Source organism: Oncorhynchus keta, chromosome 23 (genome assembly GCF_023373465.1).
Source record: "Oncorhynchus keta strain PuntledgeMale-10-30-2019 chromosome 23, Oket_V2, whole genome shotgun sequence".
Classification (NCBI taxonomy): Eukaryota; Metazoa; Chordata; class Actinopteri; order Salmoniformes; family Salmonidae; genus Oncorhynchus; species Oncorhynchus keta.
In genome coordinates this window covers 33,828,506-33,843,754 of record NC_068443.1, presented here as the reverse complement: position 1 = coordinate 33,843,754, position 15,249 = coordinate 33,828,506, and the positions used below count along the sequence as shown (strand labels likewise).

General features: G+C 42.1%; 1 protein-coding gene and 1 long non-coding RNA gene across 5 annotated transcripts in view; one reads left to right on the top strand and one right to left on the bottom strand.

Moving 5' to 3' along the window:
• The window catches only part of LOC118402188 (period circadian protein homolog 2), a 52,319-nt gene that overhangs the window by 12,266 nt on the left and 24,804 nt on the right, over positions 1-15,249 (top strand). The window contains exon 1 of one of the 4 annotated variants that reach the window (XM_052477051.1): positions 11,091-11,285. The exons of the other annotated variants lie outside the window; for them this stretch is intronic. The gene's annotated coding sequence lies outside the window, so the exon portion shown is untranslated. Of the gene's footprint in view, positions 1-11,090; positions 11,286-15,249 lie in introns of those variants that run through there. 4 annotated transcript variants of the gene reach the window in all.
• On the bottom strand, positions 9,890-11,586 carry LOC118402189 (uncharacterized). Its single transcript, XR_004829449.1, has 2 exons — positions 11,279-11,586; positions 9,890-11,029 (listed from the first exon to the last, which is right to left on the bottom strand). It is a non-coding gene; the product is annotated as an uncharacterized LOC118402189 (long non-coding RNA).

The window sequence follows — 15,249 nt, the reverse complement described above, 5'->3', positions numbered from 1 at the left end:
AAAATGACATTTTTCATCCATTAAAATAACATCAAATTGATCCGGAATACAGTGTAAACATGGTTAATGTTGTAAATGACTATTGTAGCTGGAAACGGCAGATATTTAATGGAATATCTACATAGGCGTACAGAGGCCCAATATCAGCAACTGTCACTTCTGTGTTCCAATGGCACGTTGTGTTAGCTAATCCAAGTTTATACTTTTAATAGGCTAATTGATCATTAGAAAACCCTTTTGTAATTATGTTAGCACAGCTGAAAACTGTTGTTCTGATTAAAGAAGCAATAAAACTGGCCTTCTTTAGACTAGGTGAATATCTGGAGCATCAGCATTTGTGGGTTCGATTACAGACTCAAAATGGCTGGACACAAATAACTTTCCTCTGAAACTCGTCAGTCTATTCTTGTTCTGAGAAATGAAGGCTATTCCATGTGAGAAATTGCAAAGAAACTGAAGATCTCGTACAACGCTCTGTACTACTCTCTTCACAGAACAGTGCAAACTGGCTCTAACCGGAATAGAAAGAGAAGTGGGAGTCCCTGGTGCACAACTGAGCAAGAGGACAAGTACATTAGTGTCTAGTTTGAGAAACAGACGCCTCACAAGTCTTCAACTGGCAGCTTCATTAAATAGTACCCACAAAACACCAGTCTCAACGTCAACAGTGACGAGGTAAATCCGGGATGCTGGCCTTCTAGGCAGAGTTGCAAAGAAAAAGCCATATCTCAGACTGGCCAATAAAAATAAAAGATTAAGATGGGCCATCGTCCCAGAGTTGCCTCTTCACTGTTGACGTTGACACTGGTGTTGGAACACAGGAGTGATGGTTGCAGATAATGGGCCTTTTTACGCCTATGTAGATATTCCATAAAAACTCTGCCGTTTCCAGCTACAATAGTCATTTACAACATTAACAATGTCTACACTGTATTTCTGATTAATTTGATGTTATTTTAAATGGACAAAAAAATTGCTTTTCTTTTAAAAACAAGGACATTTCTAAGTCACCCCAAACTTTTGAACGATCGTGTATATTCAATGCAAATGGAATTTGAAAGCATATTGCATTTTCCTTTCATCACCTCGTCTTAGGGCCTCACGCTAACCTTATATAGCCATGGAAGTCATTGGCAGAGGGAGAGCGAGTGCACTTAAACTTGCCCTGATGAGTGTACCCACCTAAACCGCCGAGAAGATCCGCTGATGTTTCAGGGTGATCCCTCCATCGCGGAGGAGGAGACGACTGTGAGTCACTTCCGACAATGGCCGTTGCATTGTAGGAGGGTGTGGAACATTAGTGTGGAAATGTACAGTAAAACATATCTGCACTGATTTCACGGAAACCTTTTCTTTCTCTTCAATCTCTATTCATTTCTTTATTTCAGGTTAGGGGCACTCAGACAGTGGTACGCTGGGGAGTTATTTTCCATAATGGAAGAGAAGGTCAGTAGGTCTACTCTTGGACCATGTCTGAAAAGAAAGAAAACAACTCATTTTTAGTAGTGCTATAACCACCTATTTTTTTTTTATAACTATTTCAGATCCACATACCACCACTTAGCATTTCTACAAGGACACTGTTTTTCCCCCCTTACGTCATTACTATAAAGCAACCTTTAGAGGTATTGTTTGAACAGCTTCATCATTCATAGGGAATAACAGTTACTCTATGCTGTTATTTCATTCAATCTTAGTTATCAAACCATCCATCCTCTATACAACCACCCTGAACCAGTTAGAGGGAGACACGTAAAATAAAAAAAGGGAAAGTATGTTTGTAGGCCAGCTCTGTTTACACTACATGTTATACCATTATAATAAGGATACATTATTACATGGTTATGAAATTATAGGAAATTCTTACATAAAGAGATGCTGAAGTTCGACTGTGAAAAATAAAGTTATTCTATTCTGTGCTGCTACTTAATTTGTTATCAGACCATCTATTCTTGTCCCTGTGCTCTGTTATCTAAGACCTAAGCACCGGGACATCACACAAGGTCAAGAGACATGACAGCAAAACACGAGGGAGTCCAGTAGGGCAGCAGTGATAATGAGTCCATTTATAGCCAGAAAGAAGGTGGAGGGAATCGCAGGGTAGCGCAACAGGGTGGATGGTTGAGTGGGCCCTGCATCCAGCTGTGTATTTTGATCTACAGGTAACTGACAAAATAAAGGAAACACCAGTGTTAATAAGGCGTTGGGACACCAGCCTGAAAAGCTTCAAAGCATCTTGGCAAAGATTCGACAAGTGTCTGGAACTCTATTTTGTGTTTTGTTCACGACGGTGGAAAACACCGTCTCGGGCGCCACTACAGAATATCGAATAAGTGGTCAATTGGGTTGAGATCTGGGCTTTGCAGTCTGTACGGGACTGTATGGGGAGCCAGTTGAGAGAGGCAAGAATTGGGATAATGTGTTAAGACTTGATGGTTCCTGTTAGGACTCTAGCAGCATGTTGTACAATTTGTATATTTTTCAGAATGGAGGCGGTACAGCCTGATAAAACGGTGTTACAGTAATCTAGACGGGATGTGATGAAACCATGGATGCTTTTTCTGCATCAGTAAATTCAAGTGGATTTCTGATTTTAGCTATGTTCCCACTCTGAAGTTCCATTGGCAAGCATTTGTTTAATCTTTCTTTACACAGTTATCAAACCAGCCATACTCCTTCCAGCAATCAACCAATCAGTTGATCAATGGATTGATTTTGATTTATCAATCTGTGGAGAGGTCAGCAGACATCCACAGGACCAGGTCATGTTCATGACTCATCACCTTTGACCCCAAGCCCAGAGACAAGGGGTGAAGTTGATCAATTATTTTTTATAGCCTAAGCAGACAGATTAGTATTTTCATCAGGAGCCATTTGGTTTCCAACCTGTGCTTTCCCTCAATTGTATTTGAAATATTATGAAGCGCCTGTATTGTCTATCCTCCAGACACTTATGAGTACAATGAATGAATGAAACCACAGCAATCAGTTGTAACGGCGTTCTTAGTTTGTCAAAAGAGAGTCGGACCGAAATGCAGCGTGGTGGTTACTCATGTCTTTAATGAAGGAAGAGCGATACATGAAATAACTATACAAATACAAAACGGAATGTGAAACCTATTACCGCCTCTGGTGAACACTACACAGAGACAGGAACAATCACCCACGACATACAAAGCGAAACCCAGGCTACCTAAATACGGTTCCGAATCAGAGACAACGAGAATCACCTGACTCTGATTGAGAACCGCCTCAGGCAGCCAAGCCCATACAACACCCCTACTCAGCCGCAATCCCAATAATACAAAAACCCCAATACGAAAATACAATAACCCCATGTCACACCCTGGCCTGAACAAATAATTAAAGAAAACACAAAATACTAAGACCAAGGCGTGACATCAGTGGAGTGAAGATGCAATGGCTGGCTGGCTGTCTAGTTGATGTCCACTACCACACCCATACTGAATACTGATGAGCAACCAGTTAGATCCCTGACCTCCTTATTCCACCCACAGCTACCTGGAACACATGAGGGGAGATGTAGACTGATTCCAGATCTGTTGCTATGTGCTTTAGCCAACGCCTAAGGCAGACCTGTTCAGTGACTAAATCAAATCGAAGTTTATTTGTCACGAAACGTACACAGTTACAGCAGGAATAAACATTGCAGAGAAATGCTTACTTACAAGCTCCCTCAACAGTGCAGTTCAAATATCAATATCAATATCAATAACAATAAAAAAAGTAGTAGAAGATAGTAGTATGTACTTAACAAAACTGATATTGTTACGAATCCCTTTTGGCCCGACAGTCTAGGGGGGATGGTAATGAGACCCGTAACATAACTCATGCAAGTTATTATTGTGACAAAGTAAAAGTGTGAACGAAATAACCACGACAACAGAAATCTACCGTCAAACTCCAGGTTTATTTATAAACACACGGTAATGGGGGGAGCAGGAAAAGGGGCTGAGCTGGACCCAAGGAAAGAAACAATAAGTATTCAAAAACACCCCTAAGCTAGACTAGCCTACTTTAACAACAGCTAACAAACTAACCAAAAATAGTGGGTGGTCCGCCCAGTTCTAACTAGTGTATTTAACAAAGTTCACCTACGGGTAGTGTATGCCCATGGGCGATTTTGTCTTGGTTTCCCCCTTTTCCCACCAGCAACAAACAAACACCATAACCAAAAACAATACTCAAAGGTGATGACAAAGTGCTATGAGATGCTTAAACAAAAGAGAGGTTAAGACACAAAGCGAGAGTGAAACACAGAGACCTACAGACATGGCATTTACAGAGAGATTGAGCTCTAGAACAAACAAATGATGGGGTTTTTAAACCATGGGGAAGGAACTGTGATAGGTTAGGAAATAGGAGGAGGTGTGTCTTCTGATTGATGATTGATTGTTGACTGATTGGGGAGTGATGATTTTCACCTGTGAGGGGAGAAGGAGAGAAAAGAAACACACAGGATACACACACACACACACAGGATAACTGTATCCGTAACAGATATGTACACAATAGGAGATACAGTATACATTATGAATGTGCAATGTCAAGTACAGTAAGACTGCATTTACAAATATAAAGTGGATAGTGTCTTGGTCGCACAGTTGAGTAAATAGTATATATAAGTGTTGTGTGGGTGTGGGTGTGTGTGTGTGTGCTTGTATATAAGAGTTGGATGTGTGCAAAGAGTCTATGCAAATCATCTCTAAGGTGCAGGTCTGAGCAGGTAGACAGCTAGATTACCTCCTTGGTCAGTGGAGTTGGCTAAAGCACGAATAAATGTTTTACCAGGATATAATGGACGTGATTGGGAGAAGTGACATGGATATAGCCAGGATGTTGCTCTCAGATCAACACCCTTATTTGGGCTTCTGCAATGTAATACTCTCCGGATACCATGACAATTCCCATTTCGTTGAATATAATCAATGTTGACATTGGGGAATTAAAAGAAGCTCAATTACAGCATATGACGGTTGAAACATGATGGTAAAACAGAGCATCTGTTTATGTCAGTCACCTTTTCACCCTTTTTTTTCACACAAAACATCACGCAAAGCAGCCACAACTGTCAGTAAGTGTCCATAATTGAGTCTTTGAAAAAGAGATTGAGATAAAACTGTCCAGTTTGAGTGTTTGTTGCAGCCCGTTCCAGTCGCTAGCTGCAGCGAACTCAAAAGACGAGCAACCCAGGTATGTGTGTGCTTTGGGGACCTTGAACAGAATGTGACGGGTATTGTATGTGGAGGATGAGGGCTGCAGTAAATATCTCAGATAGGGGCGAGTGAGGCCAAAGAGGGTTTTATAAATAAGCATCAACCAGTGGATCTTGCGACGGGTATACAGAGATGATCAGTTTACAGAGGAGTATAGAGTGCAGTGATGTGTCCTATAATGAGCATTGGTGGCAAATCTGATGGCCGAATGGTAACGAACATCTGCTGCTCGAGAGCACCCTTACTTGCCGATCTAAGAATTATGTCTCCGTAATCTAGCATGGGTAGGATGGTCATCCTAATCAGGGTTAGTTTGGCAGCTGGGGTGAAAGAGGAGCGATTAGAGGAAACCAAGTCTAGATTTATCTTCAGCCTGCAGCTTTGATATGTGTTGAGAGAAGGACAGTGTACCGTCTAGCCATACTCCCAAGTACTTGTATGAGGTGACTACCTCAAGCTCCATCAGAGGTAGTAATCACACCTGTGGGGAGAAGGGCATTCTTCCTACTAAACCACATGACCTTTGCTTTGGAGGTGTTCAGAACAAGGTTAAGGGCAGAGAAAGTTTTTTGGACACCAAGAAAGCTTTGTTGTAGAGCGTTTAACACAAAATCCGGAGAGGTGCCAGCTGAGTATAAGACTGTATCATCTGCATATGAATGGATGAGAGAGCTTCCTACTGCCTGAGCTATGTTGTTGATGTAAATTGAGAAGAATGTGGGGGCCTAGGATCGAGCCTTGTGGCACTCCCTTGGTGACAGGCAGTGGCTGAGACAGCAGATGGTCTAACTTTATACACTGCACTCTTTGAGAGAGGTAGTTAGCAAACCAAGCCAAAGATCCCTCAGAGACGCCAATACTCCTTAGCCGGCCCACAAGAATGGAATGGTCTACCGTATAAAAAGCGTTGGCCAAGTCAATAAAAATAGCAGCACAACATTTCTTAGATTCAAGGGTAATGGTGACATCATTGAGTACCTTTAAGGTTGCAGTGACACATCCATAACCTGAGCGGAAACCAGATTGCATACCAGAGAGAATACTTGATCTCCCTCTTGAAATAAAGGACGCACCGGGAACACCCCTCTATCCACATCGAAGGGACAGTAGTGGAGAAAGTGGAAAGTTTTAAGCTCATCAACGTAGACAAACTGAAATGGTCCACCCACACAGATAGTGTGGTGAAGAAGGCGTAACAGCGCCTCTTCAACCTTAGGAGGCTGAAGAAATGTGGCTTGTCACCCAAAACCCTGACAAACTTTTACAGATGCACAATCGAGATCATCCTGTCTGGTACGGCAACTGCACCGCCCTCAACCGCAAGGCTCTCCAGAGGGTGATGCGGTCTGCACAACGCATCACCGCGGGCAAACTAGGGACCGAGAGACTGAAAAACAGCTTCTATCTCAAGGCCATCAGACTGCTAAACAGCAATCACCAACTCAGATAGCCCGTTGCCTACATTGAGAACTAATCCCTGGACACTTTAATAATGGATCACTAATCACTTTAAATAATGCCACTTTAATAATGTTTACATATCTTACACTACTCATATCATATGTATATACTGTATTTTATACCATCTATACCTTGCCTATGCCGCTCGGCCATCGCTCATCCATATATGTACAGTGGGGCAAGAAAGTATTTTGTCAGCCACCAATTGTGCAAGCTCTCCCACTTAAAAAGATGAGAGAGGCCTGTAATTTTCATCATAGGTACACTTCAACTATGACAGACAAAATGAGAAGAAAAAAAATCCAGAAAATCACATTGTATGATTTTTAATGAATTTATTTGCAAATTATGGTGGAAAATAAGTATTTGGTCAAAAACAAAGTTGATCTCAATACTTTGTTATATACCCTTTGTTGGCAATGACAGAGGTCAAACGTTTTCTGTAAATCTTCACAAGGTTTTCACACACTGTTGCTGGTATTTTGGCCCATTCCTCCATGCAGATCTCCTCTAGAGCAGTGATGTTTTGGGGCTGTTGCTGGGCAACACGGACTTTCAACTCCCTCCAAAGATTTTCTATGGGGTTGAGATCTGGAGACTGGCTAGGCCACTCCAGGACCTTGAAATGCTTCTTACGAAGCCACTCCTACGTTGCCCGGGCGGTTGTTTGGGGTCATTGTCATGCTGAAAGACCCAGCCACATTTCATCTTCAATGCCCTTACTGATGGAAGGAGGTTTTCACTCAAAATCTCACGATACATGGCCCCATTCATTCTTTCCTTTACACGGATCAGTCGTCCTGGTCCCTTTGCAGAAAAACAGCCCCAAAGCATGATGTTTCCACCCCCATGCTTCACAGTAGGTATGGTGTTCTTTGGATGCAACTCAGCATTCTTTGTCCTCCAAACACAACGAGTTGAGTTTTTACCAAAAAGTTACATTTTGGTTTCATCTGACCATATGACATTCTCCCAATCTTCTTCTGGATCATCCAAATGCTCTCTAGCAAACTTCAGACGGGCCTGGACATGTACTGGCTTAAGCAGGGGGACATGTCTGGCACTGCAGGATTTGAGTCCCTGGCGGCATAGTGTGTTACTGATGGTAGGCTTTGTCACTTTGGTCCCAGCTCTCTGCAGGTCATTCACTAGGTCCCCCCGTGTGGTTCTGGGATTTTTGCTCACCGTTCTTGTCATCATTTTGACCCCACGGGGTGACATCTTGCGTGGAGCCCCAGATCGAGGGAGATTATCAGTGGTCTTGTATGTCTTCCATTTCCTAATAATTGCTCCCACAGTTGATTTCTTCAAACCAAACTGCTAACCTATTGCAGATTCAGTCTTCCCAGCCTGGTGCAGGTCTACAATTTTGTTTCTGGTGTCCTTTGACAGCTCTTTGGTCTTGGCCATAGTGGAGTTTGGAGTGTGACTGTTTGAGGTTGTGGACAGGTGTCTTTTATACTGATAACTAGTTCAAACAGGTGCCATTAATACAGGTAACGAGTGGAGGACAGAGGAGCCTCTTAAAGAAGAAGTTACAGGTCTGTGAGAGCCAGAAATCTTGCTTGTTTGTAGGTGACCAAATACTTATTTTCCACCATAATTTGCAAATAAATTCATTAAAAATCCTACAATGTGATTTTCTGGATTTATTTTTCTCATTTTGTCTGTCATAGTTGAAGTGTACATATGATGAAAATTACAGGCCTCTCTCATCTTTTTAAGTGGGAGAACTTGCACAATTGGTGGCTGACTAAATACTTTTTTTGCCCCACTGTATGTATATGTCATTCACCCCTTTAGATTTGTGTTTATAAGTTAGTTGTTTGGAAATTGTTAAGATTACTTAGATAGTTAGATATTATTGCACTGTCGGAACTAGAAACACAAGCATTTCGCTACTCTCGCATTAACATCTGCTAACCATGTGTATGTGACCAATAACGTTTTGATTTGATTTATATTGTGCATATGACAAACTTGACTTGAGACTTTTATTCATGTTGCACTGCACTCCCTCAGTGCAGTCAAAAACAAAACATTTATGTGTTTTGTATATATTTCCACACTATGAGGTTGGAATAATACTGTGAAATTGTTAAAATCATGATAATGTCCTTTTAGTGTAAGAGCTGTTTAAAAATTGGCCTGAAAATTCAGCCTGATGACATCACCAAGTCGGCACATTAGTTAATAGATCATTAAGAAAGAGTTCCAAAACTCTGCCAATAACAGCTGGTTTTCATTTCCCCCCTCCCCACTCAGCCCACTCCCAGACAGTCCTAGCAAAACTCTTGTTTGAGAAATTGCTCTTTGCTAAGAAGCATTTTTTTTTCGCGGACAATGTTTTCTTGAAAACAATCACAGTAAGATACTTAATTCAGAGAAATTATTTGATATTGAGATAAAAACAGCTGCATTGGACCTTTAAAGAGCTTGATGGTTTCTGATTCCCATGTCTCGTCTAAAGCAGATGGAGAGACAACCTGTGATTGTGGCTCTGCATATTTTTAATCTGTAGTCTCAATAGCATCCAAGTGACCTGCTAGAATATTGTTGAGGAGTATGGAAACAGAATAGACGCTGAGGGACGTTTTAATTTGAGCCCCGATGAGTGGGAGGAAGGGTAGATAGAGGATAATAAGTGTTGAGGGGAGATGAGAGGGAAATGCACTTGATACATGTTCTAATAGCAAGTGTTTTTCCAATTCACGTGAGCAATGTGGAATATTTTCATTGCAATCCATTAGTTTATCTTGACTTTCCTCTGGGTCAAACTGATGACCGAGTAACCAGGTGCATGACAGGAGCTGCCAAGTGCCGACTCACTCTCTCTCCTTTCTTTCTTGCATGTAGTAGAGGTAGGAATGAATGCAGGAAATGTGACGTCTTTAGTCATCTATATTCCATAGAATACTCCAAATTCCATATTCCCTGAGCTTCTTATCTTCACATTGCTAAACAAATGATGCAACGGAAATGGTCATGCGATCCTGATGGCTACACTTGTAGAACCACAGTGTGTAAACAGCTCATTGTGATCCATGCCTCCCTCCTCTTATCCTGGCATCTGCCGGCTCATTGTTGCACTGCAGAAACAGCAACTGGCCTCCCTGGATGGCAGGCTTTTACATAAGGATGAGATTGAAACACACTGCATTATGTACACAACACATGCTCCTTAATCAATGTCAAGTCTACTATGTTGCACCATAAGCGTGTGCTGACATATGCCCACAGGAAAATAGTACATTTGTAATTGCGAACACGGTACTTCTTACTGACAAAGAGCAGGATTGTCTCCCGTTTGTGCAACAGTAGTAGGCCCATATTCCAGAGACAATTTTCATCATCGCATGATAAATGGACCAACAACTTTCTAGGAACGCTTTGCTTGCTCTGCGTCTGGATAAACGTTCACTGTTTCAAGTGTAATGCATATTCAGGGAGAGAAATATGTAGATTCACGCGCAGAGCGCGGCAGGTGGATATTTCGCCTTCTCAGAAGGCAGGATTCGTGGTCACAGGCAGGCAATACACAGGTTGGAAAACAGGCAGTGAATCAACTAGGACTGAAGGCTATAACTGGTTCTCACAAACCAGCTAGGAAAAGGCTTAGTAGAGTCAAAAAGAACAATACCTCACAAAGGCATAAACAGAATGAACTGAACTAAATAAGGAGTTGATGAGACCAGGTGAGTAACTAACACAAGGTGAAATCAATGAGCAAAAATTAAAAACAGGGCTACAATCAAGAACACAACGAAACAGAACACAAGGTTGACTAAGAAAATAAATACAGAACCTTACATCAACAGCCTAAAAGAAGACATGGAGATTTATTTGACATTCCAACATGCTTTCGTATAATGTTTGTATCTTGTTTTTGTTTTTTTACCCTATGCTGAAATACGATAAAATAGCGTATTATTACGCATTAACAGTCGTGCATAATTGCAACTTTTCTAAAAACAAAGCATTGTCTAATAATGTTTATGAACATGTATCATTTTCTAACAAACGGGATAGTTCATACTGCCAAACATACGTGTAATGCTGGAAAACACCTATGCGTATCACCATGCAAGGATATGGTTAAGTAATTCACCCACATTGACAGTACACACACTTGTATAACCGTTTAGATAACAGCCAGCCGTTTGAGCCCCTGTGAACCAACCACTGACGACGCTCCATTCATTTTCCAGTCTTTTGTAGTGATTCGACCACCCCGTGTTCCGCTGGTTATGGCGATGACGTCCTTATATAAAGAGACTGTCGTCGTTTTTCACCAATGGTCGCGGGTCTCGGGCTGTTTCCATATTCTTGCCCTGGAAAAAACAATTATCTAAGCCAAGGACCTCATGGTATAGGGTGGGGCTAACTGGTGCTAAGGGCGGAGCTCAAAATAAAGTTACTGCAAAGAGGTCTATAAGAAAACGAATTAGTCGGAGACAAATGCATTGTGTTAAACAAAAGCCTGCTGGCATTTTGCACTGCTCCAGCAAGATACAACTATTCCTTTTGAAAACCAACATAAGTCTTTGGAATCAAAGAAAAGATACGAGGAACTACTTTACCTGACAGGTTGGTGAATTTGGCATGGTTTTGTTGACTCCTACATAGTTTGGTGTTTGCGGGTGCGTTATGGAACGATGCTGTATAACGCATTGGATCATATTCACTATAATGTGACTTGGCTAGATCTTGATTTTCCACTGTATAGCAAAAGCCTAAATCTTCGAAACTCTGTGGTGGGAGCACATATACATCTTTATTATAACACGGTTTGTGGGTTTTACCGAGCTTTGAAATGGTTTATAAGGAGTCTGTCTGAACGTTGCATTGCATAACTGTGTCAGTGTGCGGTTCATAATAGGTCAGTAGTCTTCCGTCAGCCCGGCCCACATGACAGCAGTGTTTGTTTTAAAGATCCTATGCGGTCATGTCTAGATTGATTACAGCTTGTCCAATTGACGTCAAAAGTTTAATTTTTGAAAACCCTTTTCCTAACATGCTACGTTAATTATCCTTACCTGCTGCGTACGTTGTCATAACCTGCTACGAAAAGTTCATTTTGACAAAAGCTATATTCTTATAATTTTCCTGCCTGTGCCATAGACATAGAAACAATGATTCAATCATTGCATGAGTCAGATCTGTCCAAAACTGCTTAGTGTATTGAAAGGGGAGTCTATTGTGGTGTTTACTGTCATTGAAACGTTTTTAGGAAAAGAGGATGAACAGAGCAAGCGGCTGTTTTCATTGTATCAAGTCAGGCAGTGGCTGGGTGCCGTGCGGTTTTATAACACATTCGTTACATAAAAAAAGCCCAGCACGTGGAACTGGTGTTGTTTCCTCCAATAGTCATCTTGTAAGAGGGCCGTTATGCCTTTCTCTAGTGATGCTTAGGTTAAGTTGACTTTCCTTGCTTTATTTACTATTGCCATGAAGACTTTGACATCCGCATGGTCATGTGCAGTAGGCTATGTAGCAGTGGGCTATGGTAGTCCTCAAAGATCTATTGTGTTTCAATGTATTGCAATGACTTGTTGAAAAATGGAGCATATCAGCCCTTTTGCCAGATTAACGCACTGTTATTGTTAGAGTAATAACAATGAATGTAATTATTCAGCTGCAGGCATGACACAATGATTTGAATTAACTGTTGTGAAAATAAACTTTTCTTTTCGTTTTTGCCATTCATTATACTGTCTGTCAAATACTCAAACTATATAATTTCATAATCAAGCTGCATCCGGCATGACACTCCTATCTTCAATCTGACAAAGAATGCATCTGTAAAGAGAGGCATCATCCATTTATATACAATGACCGGTCACATAGGTTGCGTTAGAACACGTTACATGTAACCTGATACCCATAGCTAGTTCTCAGAGCGAGAGATGAGCTGGGTAGAGCTTCTTTCACTTTGTGCTGTGCAGTTTTGTGGCGGCATCTTTTAAAACACATGCTTCGGCCAGGAGTTTTCCAATGGGACACGACCAGGGGGGAAACTCTGGGGCCCTGTGAAGATCGAGGGCCCTGAGTAGTTCTTGCATGGTCAGAAAATCAAACTCCTGGTCCTAGCTATTAGCCTTCTGCTGTATATCTGGCCTAGTCCTGATATGGACTGTACCAAATACCTTCATTTAATTTAGTCAATGCTGCTGTGTCTACATTTGGAAATGTCACTTTAGCCCTCAGCTCACCTGTTTATTTTGTATTAGATATAATATGATGTATACATAATCTAATCTCTTGGTAGCCTAGTGGTTAGAGCATTGGACTAGTAACCAAAAGGTTGCAAGATCAAATCCCCGAGTTGACAAGGTACAAATATGTCGTTCTGCCCCTGAATAAAGCAGGTAACCCACTGTTCCTAGGCTGTCATTGAAAATAAGAAATTGTTCTTAACTGACTTGCCTGGTTAAATAAAATGCATGTGAAAGGCATCCAGTAAACACATATTAGGCCACTATTATAGGCCACACATGTGAACAGTGAGTCCTTCCTGCTAGTTTTCCCTACTTCTGCTTCACAATACTCACTATTCTACATGATGGTTCTCCAAGAAGAACATTCTAACTTGAATGTTCAGTGGCAACACTTAACGTCGCATAAGTATAATGTATTTGTGACTAAATGGTTATAATATTTACCAGTGTTTCATTCTGTTCCCATGAATATTCAAATTATGGAGTGCACCAGTGGAAATGATTGCGTAAGTACATTTGTTAATTAATACCTTATAATAGGGATATTGCATAACTCTTTATGTGAATTTAGCAGGTACTATTAGCGTAGCATCGTAACACTGCTGCTTAAATATACTAAACAAAAATAGTAACACATGTAAAATATTGTTCCCATGTTTCATGAGATTAAATAAAAGATCCCATAAATTTTCCACACACACAAAAAGCTTATTTCTCTCATATTTTGTGCACACAATTGTTTACTTTCCTGTTAGTGAGCATTTACCATTTGCCACGATAATCCATCCACCTGACAGGTGTTTCATATCAAGACCCTGATTAAACATCATGTTCATTACACAGGTGCACCTTGTGCTGGGGACAGTAAAAGGCCACTTTAAAATGTGCAGTTTTGTCATACAACACCATGCCACAGATGTCTCAAGTTTTGAGGGAGTGTGCAATTGGCATGACTGCAGGAATGTCCACCAGTTTTGTTGCCAGAGAATTTAATGTTCATTTCTCTAACATAAGCCACCTCCAAAGTTGTTTTAGAGAATTTGGCAGTACGTCCAACCACAGACCAAGTGTAACCACGCCAGTCCGGGACCTCCACATCCTGCGGGATCGTCTGAGACCTGCCACCCGGACAGCTGATGAAACTGTGGGTTTGCACAACCGAAGAATTAATGCACAAACTGATAGAAACCAGGCTAGGCCAAAACCTAGGAAGAAACCTAGAGAGGAACCAGGCTATGTGGGGTGGCCAGTCCCCTTCTGGCTGTGCCGGGTGGAGAATATAACAGAACATGGCCAAGCTGTTCAAATGTTCATAAATGACCAGCATGGTCGAATAATAAGGCAGAACAGTTGAAACTGGAACAGCAGCACGGCCAGGTGGACTGGGGACAGCAAGGAGTCATCATGTCAGGTAGTCCTGGGGCACGGTCCTAGGGCTCAGGTCCTCCGAGAGAGAGAAAGAAAGAGAGAATTAGAGAGAGCATATGTGGGGTGGCCAGTCCTCTTCTGGCTGTGCCGGGTGGAGATTATAACAGAACATGGCCAAGATGTTCAAATGTTCATAAATGACCAGCATGGTCGAATAATAATAAGGCAGAACAGTTGAAACTGGAGCAGCAGCACCGCCAGGTGGACTGGGAACAGCAAGGAGTCATCATGTCAGATAGTCCTGGGGCATGGTCCTAGGGCTCAGGTCCTCCGAGAGACAGAAAGAAAGAGAGAAGGAGAGAATTAGAGAACGCACACTTAGATTCACACAGGACACCGAATAGGACAGGAGAAGTACTCCAGATATAACAAACTGACCCTAGTCCCCCGACACATAAACAACTGCAGCATCAATACTGGAGGCTGAGACAGGAGGGGTCAGGAGACACTGTGGCCCCATCCGAGGACACCCCCGGACAGGGCCAAACAGGAAGGATATAACCCCACCCACTTTGCCAAAGCACAGCCCCCACACCACTAGAGGGATATCTTCAACCACCAACTTACCATCCTGAGACAAGGCTGAGTATAGCCCACAAAGATCTCCGCCACGGCACAACCCAAGGGGGGGGCGCCAACCCAGACAGGATGACCACATCAGTGAATCAACCCACTCAGGTGACGTACCCCTTCCAGGGACGGCATGAGAGAGCCCCAGTATGCCAGTGACTCAGCCCCTGTAATAGGGTTAGAGGCAGAGAATCCCAGTGGAAAGAGGGGAACCGGCCAGGCAGAGACAGCAAGGGCGGTTCGTTGCTCCAGAGCCTTTCCGTTCACCTTCCCGCTCCTGGGCCAGACTACACTCAATCATATGACCCACTGAAGAGATGAGTCTTCAGTAAAGA